We start from the raw sequence: 18,875 nt of genomic DNA, 5'->3' as shown, positions 1-18,875 counted from the left end.
CTAGCAGGCTGGAGCGGAATGCTCTCTGCCTCAGAAACAATAGGGAAACGAAGTTCAGTTGTCATGGGCGTGGCTCCCTCTCAGCCCCAAAGGGAGCAAGGAAGTAGCAGGTACAATGACCGGGGGTCCTGGCAGCAAGATGTGGTCCGGCCAGCCTGGACTCCCCAGAGCCTCTGGTGTGGCCAGGCCTTGTACAATCTCAGCCCTGGTCAGGCAGCGTGAGAGCAAGAGAACCTTAGTTGGTGGAGCCTGATGGCCTAAGGGAAAGGGGGTGCCATCCCGCTCCAGGCTTCACGCTCTGGTCCCCTTGTGGTGTTCCTACGACACAGTTACCTGTTGCTTTGTCCGGTGGCGGGACTGTTTTATAAGATTACAGAGTCCTAATGCTGGAAAGGGGCATCATTTCACAGAAGGAAAGCCTGGGCATAGGTCAGGAGATGACCCAGCGGAAGTCACTGGTCTCCAGACTCCCAGGCCTCAGGGACTCAGCTGCACTTGACCTTCTTAAAGAGGTGGCTGGCTTCAGACGCACACGGCTGGTGAGGCGTGGACAAGGTGACTGCTGTGTGACGTGGCCAGCAGTGAAAATGTGCGTCCTCTATGGGGACCCCAAGACCTGGTCTTTCTTTGTCCAGGTGTCTGACACAAACTTCAGCTGCAAGTTCTTATCCTCCGAGCTGCAGAATTTGTTCCTGGCCTGCAGAGGGGGTCAAGGACTTTTTCCTCACCCCTTTTGGCATCATGACAGAAAGAGAAGCAGGGTGCCGGTCATAGCTAGGGAGGAGGTTGCTATGTGGTGGGTAGTTGGTGGGTTCTTTTTGATTGTTTCTGGCACAGAACTCAGACATTTACTTCAGGCTGGGGGTTGAGGGAAGAGTTTGGTTGGTCCTGTGTGATGATAGGTGACCCACCATCCAAGGGGCCTGGGAGCAAGGTCTGTGGTGAAATGGAAAGAGCTCTAGCAGGGGGGGCTGGAAGCATGAGTTTGTCACGTGCTGGGTCATCCCGGTCACAGAAGCCTTTGAAGTGAGGGCAGGATCGACTAAGGTCAGGAGGAAAGATAGGCTAGCTTTCAAAGGTAGGAGGGAAGAGGGAAGGAAAAACAGAACAAAACAAACACCCATAGGATATGATCTGGTACCAAGAGGAAAAAGCTTCAGAGTATTCCAGATTTAGGTCTCTGGGGCCCATGGGGCAAGGAAAGCCTCGAGCCATGGAATAGAAAGGGCAGGGGAAACAACTCTCAGGGCTATGAATTAGGGTTCATAAAAGTCTTTGTTGAAAAAGACTTTTCAACAACAACAGACAAAAAGTCTTTGTTGTCAAGTGAAAAAAAAACGAACAAATGCATATTATTACACAGGGGTACATCTTTGCTCTGGGGAGCTTCTCGGAACCCAGAGGGCAGCAAGCCTGACTATGAATAGCACACCTGCACCTGCCCCAGGCCGGGTGCACAGACGGCCTCCAACACCCACACCCATGCCTAGCCTCTTTTGGCCCCCAGGTGAGGCGATTGTGTCAGGTTTTGAGCCCTGTAGTAGGGGACTGAGGCTCCGGGACAGGTAGGCAGGGGAGAGGCGAGATCTTGCTCGGGTCAGGGAGCCGCTGACACCCGTCCATGCTGCTGCCTGGGAGTTTGCTTACTAGCTTTCCCCATTGTGCATGGTCTTGTGTGCCCATGTGTGTTCATGCTTCGGCCCCAGCTGGAAAGGCCCAGAATCTCCACACCTACACACACAGTGTCTTAGGTCCATCCTGTGATGGAGGGCACGCGGTGCCTTTGCGCAGTGTGTAATCCAAATTCCCATACCTGACGGTCTTGGGAGTGCAGAAGGGTGATAGGAAAAGATAGATCACAGAAATCCAGTTTTTCTTGAATTCTCTTTAGGCCCTTGGGATATTAACTCATTGAGTTTCTCTGTGGGAATAAATTCCAATTTGCGTGGCTAGAAGGGAGATGTGGAGCATGTGGTGCTTGACTGGCCAGTGTCTGGCAAATCCCATGGGTCTTGAGAGACTAGACTGGAGACTTTTCACGCCACCTGGGGAAGGGATATCATGTGGCAGGAATGGTGGCATGTGTACCTTACAACAGCTTCTCTCGTTGTCATTGTGGCTGGCCAAGAAGAGTCAGAGAAGCGAGGTCTAGTTTCAAGTGCCCACAGAAGTCTTCCATTCAACCCCTCTTTGGTTCCTGGTTCACCATTGTCCCAACACAATAGGGCTGGGGCTTGAGCATCATCTTTACAGAGACGCAGGGCTCCTTTGAAGCGAGTAGGAAGCTGTAAAGCCTAGATTGCCTTCAAAGGGATGCGTATGGACAAACATCGTCATCCTTGTCCCATTCTGTAGTTTCTGAACATAATGAGTTTTACAGTTGGCTCTGAGATGCATTAGGCGCTGAAGAAACTTTCTCTGAAATAGGAAAAGAGAGATTTGCTGTTCAAAAGGATAAAATCCTACGCAGGCTCAAACCTTAAAATACTGTAACCCGGGGATCCCTGGGTGGTGCAGCGGTTTAGCGCCTGCCTTTGGCCCAGGGCGTGATCCTGGAGACCCGGGATCGAATCCCACGTTGGGCTCCCTGCATGGAGCCTGCTTCTTCTCCCTCTGCCTCTCTCTCTGTGTGACTGTCAAAAATAGATTAAAAAAAATTTAAAAAAAAAATACCGTAACCCGGGGCTGAATTTTCAGGATTTAAAATTCCCAGATGAATTCAATTTAAAATAATCAAGCACCCCCTCTTTTCCTTTCTTTGAATGCTGGTATGTGTATTAATATGTATGGTAACCCGAGGAGGCCCTTGGAAAGTTACGGACAGTAATACTATATGCCTGTCTAGGAAATTCAGCACAGCATGTGCAAGTATTGGTCTGTTTTTACACTCAGATGTGAAAGGGGAAGAGGCCAGCGGGGCTTGTTATTTCACCTGAGTGCCCCTGCGACAGTGATGGGGTCTGACGTCTTTCTGTGAGGCTTTTGTTGGGAGCCCTCGGCCCGGCTCCCTTCACGGGCCAGTGGGTGGGCTGATTGATGTTGGGCTACTTTTGAGCAGAGGGGTTAGGAAGAAAGTGGCATGCTGGAAGCCAGAGAGCGGACAGGCCATTATGCATGAACGAGAAGCTCTTATTTATAGAACTGTGTCCCTAAACATGAAGAATCTTGCCCAATTAGCCAAGGCACCATTTTGAAGGGACATGTCCTCTCATTAAAATACGGCTCACTGCTACAAAGCTTATTAGCCCATCGTGCATTTGCCGGCTTTTCTGTTTTCACGTCAGAATGTGATCTAGAAGAGTGGGCTCATTTGCTTCGCCAGCTGAGCATAGCTAGTTCGAAGAACAGGTTCAGTCATGTACAGCCAACTCCAAGGGGTTGCTCAAGACTCATGAGGCCACAGGTACATTTCACACCCCAGACAGCCACGTGGTCGCAGTTTGAGTGGCTGAGACTACCTTGTCCCAGAGAAGGATCAGGGCACAGGTGGGGTACCAGCTGCGTGTGCTCCCCATACCCCGACATTTGACACTGGAGTCACCCTCATCAGTACGGTGGGATTGCTGGGGGCACCATGATAACAAGTCACTGGGGGTTTATTTTAAAAGAGGTGCATCGGGGAGGGCAAGAGTCTGTTAGGGAAACTCCATCAGCTCCCAAGGGCCCTGCCTCCTGGAGAGTCCTGTCTGTCGGGCGGGGTGGGGGTGGGCGGGATTGGTCGCCAAGTCCCAGGAAATGCAGTCCTTGCCCATCTGTCTGTCGTCACTGTCGAGGTAGAATGAAGTCTGAACAGGTGTGAGGCCCACCTGGGTTCAAGCCCCACCCTGACCCTCGCAAACCCTGACCTCTGGGATTCGGTTTCTTCATTTACCAAATGTGGCTGAGAATCCTGGGTTGATAAAATTGGGTGAGAATCTAGGAAGGGAAGGCAAGGTTTATAAAAGCTCTTTGTGTAAGGCTCATTATTATTGAAAAGTAATTAAAACTGGGTTCTAATTGGCTTCTTCCTCGGTTCCCAGCAACCTACTGCAAAAAGAATGGAATTTGCCTGGGAGCTGGGGGTCTGCGTGAGGCCTCCGAGGGCTTCTCTCCTTTGATGTGTGTAGCCTGGGGCTAAGCTCTCCAGAGGCCCGCCTCCCCCTCTGAGTCACCGACTTTGCCAGAAGCTCTTCGCTCAGGTTGACTCACCCTGCTGAACTTGTCCTTGCGAGGCATTCATTCCATTCGTGTCTGTTCTGGGCTTTGGGGATACACACTGAGGGAAGGATGGGCCGCAGGGAATGGCAAGAACAGGGCATGGTCGGGTGCTGACAAGCTGCAGGAAGTTGGCAGGATGTAGGCCGGTTTCTATAGAAATCAGAGACTTCTGCTTGTGAGAGTGATAACTTAGTCTTGTGCGAACGTGCAGGTCTCCAGTCCTGTGATCAGACATCTGGGTACGTTTGCATTTCTAGACTTACAGTTTTGAGTTGACTTTGTGATTTCTGGCCAAGTGTAAGGCTCTCGTGCCTTAATCCAGTAGGAAAAAAAAAAACTATAGGAAAATTTGAGGAGTTCTGGATGTTTCTGAGAAGTGGATAAACAATCCCCAAATAAAGTTGAGGTGGGTGAGCAGACTCGAAGAAGGAGTAGGCATTTCTTTTTACCTATAACCTAACTATATCACATTGTACTCTCCTCAACCCAAAAATCCTTCCAATGGGAATTCATTAAATACACATGATTCTACATCCAAAATCAAAATACTATGAGGTTCACAAATCAGTTTCATATGGGTTCCATAGAAGTTGATATGAAGGGATGCCTTCAATAAAACGTTAAGTGAAAAAAAGCAATTGCAGAGCCGTGTATGGCTCATTATATAAAATATAGAAAGTACACTTTACATGCACAGCATCTAAAAATATCTCATTTTTAGAAAGAAGAAGTGTGTGTGTGAAAAGCTAAGCAAAAATATATGCTAAAAAAATTAACAGTAGTAATCCGTGGAGGAATTGAAATGTGCAGACATTTTTCCTGTATCCATGTATACATATTTTTAATGTTTTATTTATTTATTTTAATTTATTATTTATTTATTCCTGAGAGACACACACAGAGAGAGGCAGAAACACAGGCAGAGGGAGAAGCAGGCTCCATGCGGGGAGCCCGACGTGGGACTCAATCCAGGGACTCCAGGATCACCCCCTGGGCCGAAGGCAGGCGCTCACCCACTGAGCCACCTAGGGATCCCCTATTTATTTCTTTAAATTATTTTTCAAAATATTTTTGATGTTTTAAAAAGGAGCTTATGGTTGATAGTTTTGCCGTAAACATCTTTCTGTACTTTCAAGTGATTTTACAAATAGTTTCATTGTGTAAGTCCCAGAAACTAAGTGGCTAAGACAAAGGGTGGACATATCTAACACTTGGAGAGCTATTGCCAAGTTTTCCTCCAGAAAGGCTGTACTGCTTTTACCCTTAGTAGCGGATGCTGAGACCATCCGTTTCACGGGCCCTCACCTGTGGGGGTGTTACAGTGGGCGATCATCAGATCTTCTTGTTTCTGTTTCTTTGGTTATTAAGTCAAGGGGAATGGCTGTTCGGGAGTTGTAAGTTGTAGCAAATACGGAGGCTCCACAGACAGATTTCTTCCTTATTTCCTCTTTCAGGAAGAAAGGTCAGTGTTGCATTCCAGGCTGTTCCCAAGGCCAAACACCATCTGCCCCACTGCGGGGCCGATTAGGAAGGCGTGATGTTCCAGTGGGAACTAGCTGAGCGTTCAGCATCCATGTGAGGGAGGAGGCTGATGGGCCATGAGTCACACGGGGAGTGGGTGACGGTGACATGCTGGCTCGAGACAACAGCACTCCCTCCTTCCTTCTCCCCCTACCCTCCACAAACACCCGGAACAAATGTTTCTATGCCTCCTGTACGAGAAGCACCTCTGCAGGCTTGGGTACAGGCAGATCCAGGTCCAAGTGCAGCTCTGTTGCTTAGGAGCCCTGTGATTTTGAAGAAAATCCTTTTTTTTTTTTTTAAGATTTTATTTATTTATTTATTCATGAGAGAGAGAGAGAGAGAGGCAGAGACACAGACACAGGCAGAGGGAGGAGCAGGCTCCATGCCGGGAGCCGGAGGTGGGACTCGTGGGACTCAATCTGAGGTCTCCAGGATCATGCCCTGGGCTGAAGGCGATGCTAAACCACTGAGCCACCGGGGCTGCCCTGAAGAAATTCTTTAACTGCTCTGAAGTCTTTCGTTTCCCCATACATACAGGCAGGTTAATAAAAGTACCTTTCATATGCTGTTACCCTGTGAATAAAACAATCCACGCAAAAAAACAAAACAAAACAAAACAAAAAAAACCCACCATAGGTTGTCTGGAATGCAAGAGTAAGCAGTCAGTAAGTGCCAGCCATCTGTTGTTATTATTTAATTGCCTCCCAAAACCAAAGCTATCAAAATTCCCAGTATTACATATGCAACTCCTTGTATTTGCACATTTATTGAGCACTTCCTGCGTGTCTGACAAATAAATGCAAAAGACAGTCCCTAACATCAGAGAGCCCCCAGGCTGGTAGTGAATCAGAAAAATACAAGGCCATTGCAATGTGAATTTCTGTTTCCTAAGGCAGAGGTCGTACGGGCCATGGTGGGAGCACTGTGCAAGTGCCAGATCAGGTAACCAGGGAAGATTTTGTTGGGAGACAGTCCTTCATAGTTTATGGCATTTCTTCTCATTTTATAAACAGAGACACTCCTAGCCCTTTTGCTCCAGACTGTCTTTTCAAGGATGTTGGTACAGCAGGCAGCCTTGGAAGACAGAGATAGCTCATCTTCCTGGGCAGAGGGCAGGTGTGACTGCATTTCATTATAGAAGATTTGAGTTCTCTAAGCTTGACATTCCTGAGCCCACTGAGGGCACAGCACCCACCGAGGCCCCTCTGTGTTGCCCCATGGGACTGGGAACTGTTGCAGACGTGCTGCTTCTGTGCTGTCGGCAATGAGGTCCCTTGTCTCTGAGCCGGGCAGCTCATGTCTTCTGCTGCCATCCATGAAACTGTGGAAGGCTCACTCGTCATCTTGCAAGTAGGCTGAAGTCGAAGACCCTTCACATTTCTCGGCAGGTTTCCTGCAAGGGGTGACAGTTGAACAGTATTTTGAATGATGTCCAGGATTCTCAATTGTGGGAAAGAAGGGCGTTCCTTGCAGAAGCATTCTTTGTTCAAAGTCATGGAGGCATGTGGCAATAAGACCGTGTTTGAGGAATGCAACATAGTTTAAAATGCCAGAGCTGGGGGATGCCTGGGTGGCTCAGTGGTTGAGTGCCTGCCTCTGGCTCAGGGCCTGGTCCCGGGGTCCTGGGATCGAGTCCCGCATCAGGCCTCCCTGCATGGAGCCTGTTTCTCCCTCTGCCTGTGTCTCTGCCTCTTTCTCTGTGTCTCTCATGATAAATGAATACAATCTAAAAAAAAAAAAAGAAAGAAAGAAAGAAAGAAAGAAAGAAAGAAAGAAAGAAGAAAAGAATGCCAGAGCTGGATGTGTGCTTGGGGGAGCAGCAAATGAGGTGGGGGAGGGGCAGAAATTAGATCAGCCAGGGCTTCCAGAGCCCAGCCAAGGTGTTGGAAATACATGTTGAGTTAGTAACATCCTCGTCTGAAACACTTCAACATGCCCTGTGCTGTATGTACAGTGTACTGAGGTGCCACATAATCCCCAGAGGAAAGAACCAGGAAGACGGTTTAAATGGTGGAAACATGGGTGGAGACAAAGTTTTGCTTAATCCTGCTGAAGTTCAAGGTCCGAGTCCCTCGTGCCCTGCAAAACTGCCTGGCCTCAGAGATTAGACTCTGGAAATTTTTACCTAGAAGGGGAACAGTCTGCTTTTGCTTGGTGCCACTAGCTAAGTGACAGTGATTTAATTTGAAATTTCATTAGGCTGATGGCGTCTGCTGCAGAACAAGCCTGTTTCTGTGGTTGCTGGGTAGCTGGAGCATGTCGGGGGCTGAAAAGCTCCCCATGCAGGTGTGTGGCTGTCTGCTGCTACGTGGACCCAAGGACCCCTCCAGAGCAGCCTGGGCAACATGCACCACAGAGCCTTTGCATCCTGGCGGTAGGATATGTGGCTCTGCCCTTCCTTGCCCCTAGGCATTATTCTGGAAAACCCACAAAGCTCATGAGTCCATTTTGTTTTGTTTTAAAAATAACATCAAGGAAAACAAAAATAGTATCAAAGGCCACAACATCCCACCAGCTCCTCTCATTTAGTCTATATTGGCTCAGAAAGTGACCAGATGAACCACCCCCTCTCCAGATCCACCTCTTTCTCATTTTCAGGGTAAATTCTGGTAAGAGTTCAGACCAACCCCATCATGGTATGATGTCGAGTGCTCACTAATAATTAGTGACCATGATGACATTAATAGAGATGATGAGGATGAAGGTCAGAGCTGCCATTTGTGCCATCCTTGGCTGTGTGCCAGGCATCCTGCTTGGGATCCAACCAACTTCCCCTCCCATGATCCGCATGCATGACAGCCATATAAGGCAGATATCCTGTTGACCCCATTTTATAGATGATGTAACTGAGGCTCAGAGAAGTTGTACAACAGAGGTACGTGGCAGAGCCAGTACTAAAAGGAAAAACCAAAACAAATCACTTAGGTCTTGTGGATTCCTAAACTCTTAAAACCGTGTTCTTAGTAGAATATTTTCTTAAATTGTGGCAAAATATATACAACTTAAAATTGATCATTTTGGGGGTATGCAGTTGAGTAGTAAGTACATTCACATTGTTGTGCCACCAGTCTCCAGAAATCTTTTCATGTTGCAGAACTGGAACACTGTACGCATTAAACCAAAACTCCCTCCGGCCTCTCCTCCCCCAGGACGTCCACGGAGAGGGTTTTGTGGTGGTGGCAGCAGTGTTTTAATTCCCACTGGTGTAGGGAGCACTTCCTGGGAGAAGGGCCAGAGGAGGGGGCCAGTAGAGACCTTGGTCATGCCCTGTCCTCCTCTGGCTCACAGGTAGGGCTGGTGGAAGGGACCTGGGTGAGGCTGGGGACTCCCCATCAGCCTGGGATCCGATGAGCTTACCTGGTCTCCCTGTCAGGCGGGAGGGAACACCTGCTCGCGGTGCCATGTCCAACGGCCTGTAGGAAAAATAATTGGGGTTGGGGTCACGGAAATGTTTGCACAGATCTCATGGCCGCTGTCAGTTTCATTTGTCACCTCCACTTCCTGGAAGAGAAAGGATAAACAAGACATTTGGGTACATTTAGGGGAGGACCGTGCAGTGGGATTTGGAGTCTGAAGTGCCACAGGTCGAATCCCTGCTCCTGGGGGAGCTCCCCTCACTGCTCTGAGCACTGGTCTCTGCTCTGTTAAAGTAGGATTTAGTGACTGCCCCAGGGGTGTTTTAGAAGTAAGAGACATTGGGGATCCCTGGGTAGCTCAGCGGTTTAGCCCCTGCCTTTGGCCCAGGGCACGATCCTGGAGTCCCGGGATCGAGTCCCACGTCGGGCTCCCTGCAGGGAGCCTGCTTCTCCCTCTGCCTGTGTCTCTGCCTCTCTCTCTCTCTCTCTTTCTCTCTGTGTCTATCATGAATAAATAAATAACATCCTTAAAAAAAAAAAGAAGAGACATTGCGTGGAAAGCATCTGATACTTAATAGATGCTTAGTAAACGTAAATTCTTTCTTCTGACATGCTTTCCCAGACCCCGGGGCAGGAAACAGTAGCTTCCTAAATATGAGTGCGTCAAGTCAGTATATGTTGTACTGTCACTTGAAACACAATAATTGAGAAACTTTCTCAGATGATGGCCACCAAGGTGCTGGACAAAAGCAGATGAAAAAGCTATTGATTGTGAAGATAGTCCTTGTGCCAAAGATTAAAGTAAAGCGGTATTGCACTGAATCACAGAATTGTAAGTGGCAGAAATCAGAGGGACCCTCGAGCTCCTATAGACCAGGGAGGAAAGCCTGTGGCACAGGCATTGTCCCCCCACCCCCGCCGTGACTATGGCAACCATCGCTAATCAATTGCAGTCCTTTCCTAATGAGCCCAGACAGGGCCTCAGAGCTTGAGACAACCCAGCACTTCAAGCAGCCACTGATGATCCATGGGAAGCATATTAAAAATCCATTTCTCATCCCTGCTCTAGACCAGACCTCTCATTTTACAAATGAGAAAGCAGAGATGAATTTTCTCCAAATCATGTAGCTTTTGGAGTCAGGACCTCTTGTCCTGTTCAGTTGTTTCCTGTTCAGGAAGCAGGGTCTAGGGGCCGCTGTTTCTGTGACTTCTCCTACGGTTCGTAGCAGAGAAGTGGTCTGTCTAACACTGAGAAAGATGATGAAGACCCGTGGGGAAGGGTCTTCTCAGGGCTGCGGAGAAGAATCAGAAGTTCATAAAGTGGCAGCCGGGAGAAGGGTCTAGAAGACGGTGAGCCCCGGGAAGGAAGGGACCTTGTCACGTTCACCTCCATATGGACAAGGGGTAGGTGCTTAGTAGTGGAGTGAACGGATTTAGGGATGAAAGCTGTATGACCAAGGAGTAACTTGGGAGCAGAAATCCTTGAAGATAAGGTTCAGCAAAGAACTACAAGTATGCAAAGGACTTCTTTGCTAGAAAAGAAGATCCCCTCTGGGTTTTCTTGCTTTTGTGCATGTGTCTACATTATTGAACACCTCCTGTTTCTTGGGCTGCATCCCAGGTGCTCTTCCATGTGTTACTTTCTTTCTTTTTTCTTTTTTAAGATTTATTTATTTGTGAGAGAGTGAAGCACAAGCAGCGGGAGGAGCAGAGGGAGACGGAGCAGCAGACACCCTGCTGAGGAGGGAGCCCCATGTGGCGCTCCATCCCAGGACCCTGGGATCATGGCCTGAGCCGCAGGCAGATGCTCAACCGACTGAGCCCCCCAGGCGCCCCTACGTGTCTTACTTTCTAATCCTTAGAACCCTGAGAAGTAGATACCATTTTACAGAAGAGAACACCAGAGTTCAGAGAAGTTAAATTCCCAGGTCTGTGGTGGATGGTTGGTTGAACAGTAGAATTGGACTGTGAGCCCGGGCATAAGTTTTGGCCTTTTCAATCAGAAGATATATTTGTGGGATCCCTGGGTGGCTCAGTGGTTTAGTGCCTGCCTTTGGCCCAGGGCCTGATCCTGGGGTCCTGGGATCGAGTCCCACATCAGGCTTCCTGCATGGAGCCTGCTTCTCCCTCTGCCTCTCTGCCTCTCTCTGTCTCTCTCTCTCTCTCTCATGAATAAATAAAATCTTAAAAAAAAAATATATATATATATAAATATTTGTGATAAAATCATGAAAGTTTGCAGCCGTGAATCCAAGTGCTTTTGAAGGGGTTGTCACGACCCCTCCACCCCTCATTACATTCCTGTCGTTTATATCGAGTCATTGAACACCCCCCACCCCCGAATATGCCCAAAACATGAGAAACCAAACTCACCAAAGCACCAGTCCCAGTCCGTGGCAGTGAACCCCAGAACCCCACCCCAAGGCAGAGCCCCCTGGGGTCACCGAGAGGGGAGGGCAGAGGAGGGCACTCGGGAAACCGTGGAATGTCTCACCCACTTTTGTTCTTGCGTGAGCCCCGCTGCCACTGAACGGGAACGTTCTAAACCCCTGGAGAGAAGCATTTTAAGTGGGTGGCATCCGCCCGTATCTGGCCAAGTTGGCCACCGACCAATCTCAGCGACGTGATGTGGAAGGTACAGCCGCGGGGTGACAGCCCGAATTCCCGTGGTCTCAGGGGTCAGGGCCCCCCGAAGAGGGAGCCGGGGCCTCGTGAGTAGTGGCCGGAGGGGGCACCCCGGCTGGAAGGAGGTAGGCCCAGCGCCGGGCACAGCCCCCCGGACGCCCCGACCCGGTCTACGGGCCCCCCGCCCCCGAGGGGTCACACCGTGGCGGGAAAGGCCGCTCGGCCTCCTCCGTGCCTGCCTGGCCCAGCTGCTCCCCTGCCCCCCAAGAGCTTTGCTGGGACCTGAGGGTGAAGGGCACCCACTGGGTGCCACGGACTGTGACCGGTTCACCTGTAAGCTCTGCTCCTGACCGCTTCCCAACCCCCCAAACAGGGGGGCCCTGGCCCGATGCGAAGACCTGCCGGTGGCACAGCCGGTCAGCGGCGGAGCTGCGCTGGGCGCCTGGTGCCAGGAGGGCAGATGGGGGCCGCGGCGGGCGGCGGGGTCTGGCCCGTGGCCTCTCACAGGTGAGGACGCTGGGGCCCGCGGTGGTGACCCGCTTAGCCCGGCTCGCCCCGCCCGGGGGGCGCCACCTGGGGGCGTGGGCCTGGCTCCGGGGCGCCTGCCCGCGCTCCTGCCTCCCCCCTCGCCCCCGCCCGCCGGAGCCAAGCGCGGGCCGCCGCGGCCACCTGTGGGCAGGAGGCCCGAGCCCGTGTGCCCACGCCTGGAGCACGCTAAGGCCCGCTCCGCGCCCTTCAGCATGAACGGTTCAACGGCCCCCTTGCCGCCCTCGAGGTCGTAGGACGTGGTGGGGTGTGGGGGAGCAGAGGGGGTCATTGCTCAGGGCCCGAAAGAGGCCGGGGCTGCGGGGCTGGAGAGGACTTGCTTCTGCGGGGAAACAGCTTGGCGTTTGTGTCATGTTGCTTAAAATTGTCTTTTTGCTGTTTTTTTAAGTGGAAGGATTTCTTTGGGCTGTATCTTTAAAAGAGGGCACGAGATTGGAGGCACCAAAGCAGTGTTGTTGTTGGATTTTTTTTTTTAAGATTTTATTTATTTGTTCATGAGACACACGGTGGGGGGGGGGGGGCAGAGACACAGGCAGAGGGAGAAGCAGGCTCCACGCGGGGAGCCCAGTGTAGGACTCGCTCCCGGATTCCGGGACCACACCCTGGGCCAAAGGCAGATGCTCAACCGCTGAGCCACGCGGGCGTCCCTAAAGCAGTGGTGTTTTAACCTTGGATGTGCATAAGAAGCCCCTCCTTAACCTGGATAGAACTTGTGGAAAGGAAATAGACATTTGTCTTCACTGACTTTGAAATTAAAGTGGCGCTTCCTTGGATCTTGAGGGTAGGCAGCGAAGCGCAGTGTTATTAGCAGTGCCTTTGTCGCCGGTGTCGGTTTTCTGTTCCCTTAACTGTTCCAGATGTCTTGAAATAGCATCTGCCCTCCTCACTCCTTAGAAGTTGAGGCTGTGGTCAGGCCTGCTGCTGGGTCTTACTACGGAGTGAGCTAGTAAAGAAGCTCATAGCACCGTATCTCAAAATACTTTGGTAATTGTATTTCAGTCTTTCTTTGTAATCTGGTGTGTTTTCCTCTGTTCACCTAAATTCGTTGTTCTGAGCAGGGGTCCGTAGGCTTCATTCAGCTGCCATAGGAGTCCCTGGCACAAAAAGGGTTAAGAACCTCCTGTTTTGAAAGAGGCCAGTGGCCAGTGCCCACACTGGAGCCTCTGAGTCATTTGGATTTAGACATGGCCTCTCGGGCAGAGCGGTTGTGTGAAGGGGATCCATCTGTTGCTCTTCCTGGAGTGGAATCCCCACCATCGGAGATGGAACTTGACCGCCAGTCTCCGAGGAATGCCAGCCTCCGTTCAAGTGGCTTGAATCCTAAAGACCATGAAGACCCATTCACAGGACACTGAAGTTTGAACAGATCCTGGTCACCAACATTGTGGGGGTTCTTGAAAATGCTGAGATTGGCATCCATCTCAGATGGAGGAGTGTCTGGTGCTCCCCGATCTGCTGTTTGATGCCGGTGTGGCCCAGTTGGGAAGGCTGGAGGCCTTCGTCTCTGCTCAGCAGGTGAACCGCCTCCTGAAATATCCCCTGACCTCTGTCTCCCTCCGAGGCCTGTGTCACTGATGGCTCAGCTCAAGGATACAGAAAAGACGTCCAGTTGGAGATATTCAGGATGTCGGCAGGATCACTGCACTGCCCCCAGAGCCTGTTGTTTCTCAGAGAAGACCTCACTCGCTCCCCTGAAGACTCCAGCCTTTGGGATGGACAAGAAGGGAAGAAAGCTGAGCTAGTCTTCACCGCCTCGCGGTTCCCTCCAGTACACGTGCGTAGGGGGCCGAGTCTCAGTACACCAGCCTCTGAGGAACTAGATCTTTTATAGGCACCATCTCCAAGGACTAAGGGTAAGAAGGGACATGACGACACATTTATTACTTTCTTCCCAAGGCAAAGGAGAATCCCTGCGAAGGGATTGGGCTAGGCTGAGTCAGCTCATGGACTCCTATGAAATGAGTAAACGAGATACCAACTGAGTAAATACTGTGAAACTCTATCCATCCCCAATGACGGAGGAAGGATTGTGCGTGTAACCAAGATGTGTCTGAGCAGTAGGAACACTCTCACGACCCAGTCAGCTGTTTGTAATTACTGCAAAGCATAGCAGATCCTGCACCCTGCCCTGAAACCTGCCCCGGTCCTACTCTGCATTTTCCATGTTATTCTTCCCCTTGAGGGAATGAAGGAGTCACATAACCAGTCGCATGAATGAGGCCAGGGTTAGTGAGCACAGGTAAATGATGGGAACATGGCTAACTTTAATCCCATTAATTGCTTTGTGGAAAGCAAGGTGATTTCATTAGGGGCCGTGTAAGATTTCTGAGGCTGAGGACACAGAGTGGCGGCTACCCTCCAAGGCCCTGGCTGGCTCCCACCCGCCATGGGCACGTGGGAGCAGCACGCTGGTCTGCAACCCAAGACGCTGGCTGTGGTCTCCAGTCAGAAGTGAAAAGGCCCAGGACACCGCTGCCAAGGCAACAGCTCTGCTGCCCTCCAAGGCTGAGCACTGTTTGTCTGGGGCAGATGCCAGCACCACGGGGAGCTCCGATTTTGGTTGAATGTGTCACAAGAAGTGGCCGAGGCCTGGCGAGACTGGAGGCAAAGGGAGGCAGAATGGGAGCCAGACAGTTCCATCAGTTCAGAACTAGAGAAGGAAGAGGAAGGCGATGACGCCCAGATGCCTGAGGTAGCTCAGTTTGTAGACGAGAGGCCAGGAGCTATAAAGCAGCTGCAGCCCTTCAGACCAGTGCCAGAAAGCTCGTGAGAAACAAGAACCACGACCTGCCTTCCCAAGACATTACTGCCATGGCTTCCTGGGGCGTCTCCTAGGAGACCTACCTGTGAAATCCCCGATCCCTCTCCCCCCTGGAGGGCTGCTCACAATTCTGTGTCTCCTTCCAGACCCCTGGCACATCGTAGTCAAGGAGCACTCTTGGCTCCTGAGGCACAGCATGACCCAGGGGGACCCACCATCGCTCCCCAGATGTTGCTTCTGACACCTGCCATTCCTTGCTTAGAACATTTATTTTATTTATTTTTTTAAAGATTATTTATTTATTTATTCATGAGAGACACACAGAGAGAGGCAGAGACACAGGCAGAGGGGGAAGCAGGCTCCATGCAGGGAGCCCAACATGGGACTCGATCCCGGGACTCCAGGATCATGCCCTGGGCCGAAGGCAGGCGCTAAACCGCTGAATCACCCAGGGATCCCCAGAACATTTATTTTAAAAGGCAGAAAGCATCAAGACCCTCACCATGGCCTTCTCTTCCTGCACCGTGGGGTCAAGACTAGGATTAGGGGGTGGCCTCCTCCTCAGAGACCAGTTAGGACCACGGGGGGGGGGCACCCCTAGCAGCCAATCCCAGAGACTCAGCATCAACGAGGATTGGTGTTTTATGAAAAATCACTTGAATTCCTAGAAATGCTGGCTCTGCTGGACTTTTAAACAGCGAGTGGAGTTATCCAGCCAATGGAAATGGCATCAAACCTGCTTGGCCTCGAGGGCAGCCAAGGGCCACAGAGGCTGGAGAGTGGCTGAGTCCAGAGAGGACCGAAGTGGAGACAAAAGGTTCATACCGCCAGCCTGCAAGCTCTAAGGCGAGTAAGCAGAGGGACGTGGAAATGGCCACCTCGCTCTAGGTGGCGGCTTGCGATTGCCGAGAGCCCATAACCCTCCATACTTCTTAGCAGCCTACCCGCAGGGGAGCGGGCCCAGCAGAGGCACCCACAACTTTGGGAAACGTTGCTCTAGTTGTCTCTTCCCCCAAACTCAGCGGTGCAGGACAACCATTTGTTATGCTCGTGGATGAAGGGTCAGGAGTTTGGGAAAAATATGGTGGGGATAATTCATCTCTGCTCCACAGTCTGGGAGCTCGGACTTGAAGCCACAGCTGACTTCAGTTGCTAAGACCAGAATCATCTAGGGTCTCTTTGCCCTCAGCTTCAGCTGTTGCCTGGGCCCCTCGCTAATGCTGCTCGCCTCTCTGTGCAGCCTGGGCTTCCTCCCAACATGGAGGCGTAGTTCAGAGGACATCTGAAGAGGGAAAGAGCCAAGTGGAAGCTATGCTGCCTCTTGTGACTTGGCTCTGTAAGTCATGCGGTGCCACTCCCTTCACTGTCAGTCCATTCAAGTGAATCGCTGGAGCCTGTGTACTCTGTAGCGGTGAGGATGGGATGATTAGGTGTTGGGTACGCTGCCCTTCCAGTTTCTCCTATTTATTTCTAGAAATAATCCGTGGGTCCAAAGAGCTATAAGTGCTCTGGGTGAGAAGATGCCAAGGCCTCAAGTGCAGGTCTCAGGGGGCTTTGGGGACTGCAGTGTTTCCCAGCGTGGGTAGCCTAGTGACACCAATGACCAACACCCAAGGGTCACCTTGGCCTACCCATCAGAGAGAAAAGATCCCCCCCCCCCTCCTACGCTCACACAACCTGAATCTTGGCTTTTGCATAGTGGGTCTTGACAAGTCTTAAAAACCTCCTTTGGTCCTTTGAGTCCAGACGCCTTTCCTCTCTTCACCCCAATTTTATTGGAGTGGACGTGGAGGGCCAGCAGCACCAAAGAGACAAGTGCTGGCTGCCCAGGGGGAGAGCGAGGGAGGGCTTCATCGAGGAGGAGCCATCTGTGCCGCTCCCTAAAGATGAATCAGTGAGGGCATTCTAGAAGTAGGAACTAGGATTGGACCTTAGGAGGGTGGTGAGGAACTCCAGTGGGAAAGCAGGTTGGGAGCTGACCTGAACTTAGAGGCTCTGGACGCCATGCAGAGTTTGGACTCCAGGTCATGGTTGGCAGGGAAGGTGGAAAGAATCAGTTGCAAGGTGGAGTGTCCTCAGGCTGAAGGTCTGGTGGGGACTCAACAATCTTCATGAATTTGCTAGAATCCAGGACCTCCGAGCCCTGTAGATACAGAGACGGCATTCCTGGACCTCTCGCCAGCTATATCCGGACCTTACTGATGCGTACACCAAAAAGCAAGGTTATTTTGTAAGAGTGAGTGCACCTCTTCTCAGTGGCAGAAATGTTGAGACCCCATCCAGGACACCCCCAATCTGGTGCTGAGGTCCTGGGGAGCCAGGTTGGTTGTTTGAAGGTTGCTGGGTAAGAATTCAAACCACGGGAGGTTGATACTGTGGGGGGCAATTCATGGGTTCCAGGCTTTGCTGCTGCAGCTGGAGTAGCGAGCTCCCTACCGCCTGAACCCCAGGCCCGCCTGCCAGGTCACCGGGGGACACACCTGTTTTTTTACTCACTCCGCCCTTGTCACATTACTTTATTATGCTGTGTCACAGATGCAGTCTGGCGGTTCCCAGGCCTGGAGGGCCGTCTGTCTCCTCCCATTAGGTGTAGATTGAATTAGTCCGAGCTCAGCTTTCTCGAGGGTTCCTCTGCTGGAGCAGCTTTCAGAACAATTATGATGAGGGACGTGCGTAATCAGGTTTGTGTTCTAGGAAGACAGTTGAGGCTGCAGCAGGAGCCCGGTGGGGAGGCTGGCCACCAGCCCCTAGGCTACCACTGTGGTGCCAAGAGTGAGGCGTGACCTCAGTAGAGGGTCCGGGGGGGCCCTCTGTGTTCGGAGTCTGAGAGTGAGCCCCTCTCCCACGTTGCAGGCCCTCGCAGGAGCAGGGCAGGAGTAGAGACGGCTCCTGTGCCGTGCAGGGCTGCAGCAACCACGCCGCGGGGCGGGGCAGTCCTGGGAGCGGGACTTCCCTGACGGGGGTAGAAGGGGGGCCGTGGAGGGAGGGCCCCGCAGGACGCCCCCCGCTCCGTGACCTCGCCAGGAGCCGGCAGGTGTGGCTTCTGGGTTCCCGCTGCTCACACACCTCTGTGAGTCGCGCAGCTTCCTGGAGTTTTCCGGACATCTGTTCCCGCACCTGTAAAGTGGAACAGTAGCAGCACTTCTCTCAGCGCATCGTGGGGAGGACCACAAGTTAGTGTCGAGCGCAGGCCAGCGCCGGCCGCCAGGCCACGGGACCTAAGCCCGGCCTTACGTTTCCTTGTCGTGATCGCGATCATCGTGGGGAATCCGGGGCCTTTCCCCCAAGTACAGAGGCTGTGCCTGTGCACATCGGCCACTCCGCGCGTCTTGGGCTCTCCGATGGCCTTGTTGGCTGGTCATCATGGGTATCGTGGAGGCCACCCCTCTTCTGTGGTCACTGATCCCTCCTCTCCCAGGGCCAGTCTCCCTCTCTGTCTTCCGAGAAACACTCCTGTTGAATCTTCTCCTTGTTAATAGATTTGGCAGATAAAACACAAGATGCCTTGGACGCTACTAAAGTCATTTTTAGTATAAGTCTGTCCCGTGCAGTCAGTCATTGGTGCATACTCTGCTAAAATATTATTCATTTGCCTGAAATTCAGATTTCCCTGGGCATCCTGTATCTTTATTTGCTGAACCCAGCAGTCCTACCCACTGTCAAGGCCCAAAACTAAGGGGTCTCATGCAAGTCCGAACGAGGAGTCAGGAGTCCCGGTGGTCAGGACTGGGTACAGCGACATTATTACCATTACCTCATACTGGGAGCCTTGGAGGTGCTCCAGGACTGGGTACAGCGACATTATTGGTGCTTTGGGACCCGGAGTTCCTGGCAGGCTCCTGATGACTTGAGCAGCAGGCGTCTCG

General features: G+C 51.7%; 1 protein-coding gene and 1 long non-coding RNA gene across 2 annotated transcripts in view; one reads left to right on the top strand and one right to left on the bottom strand.

The window, feature by feature from the left end:
- Positions 1–18,875, top strand: part of DKK3 (dickkopf WNT signaling pathway inhibitor 3) — a 40,436-nt gene that overhangs the window by 11,503 nt on the left and 10,058 nt on the right.
- Positions 1,372–18,294, bottom strand: LOC111091557. The gene is made up of 3 exons (XR_005375749.1): positions 16,990–18,294; positions 9,079–9,134; positions 1,372–2,418 (listed from the first exon to the last, which is right to left on the bottom strand). It is a non-coding gene; the product is annotated as an uncharacterized LOC111091557 (long non-coding RNA).

This window comes from Canis lupus, chromosome 21, assembly GCF_011100685.1.
Source record: "Canis lupus familiaris isolate Mischka breed German Shepherd chromosome 21, alternate assembly UU_Cfam_GSD_1.0, whole genome shotgun sequence".
NCBI classification, from domain to species: Eukaryota; Metazoa; Chordata; class Mammalia; order Carnivora; family Canidae; genus Canis; species Canis lupus.
Note: the sequence above shows the minus strand (reverse complement) of the source record. Positions and strands in the feature narration are given on the sequence as shown.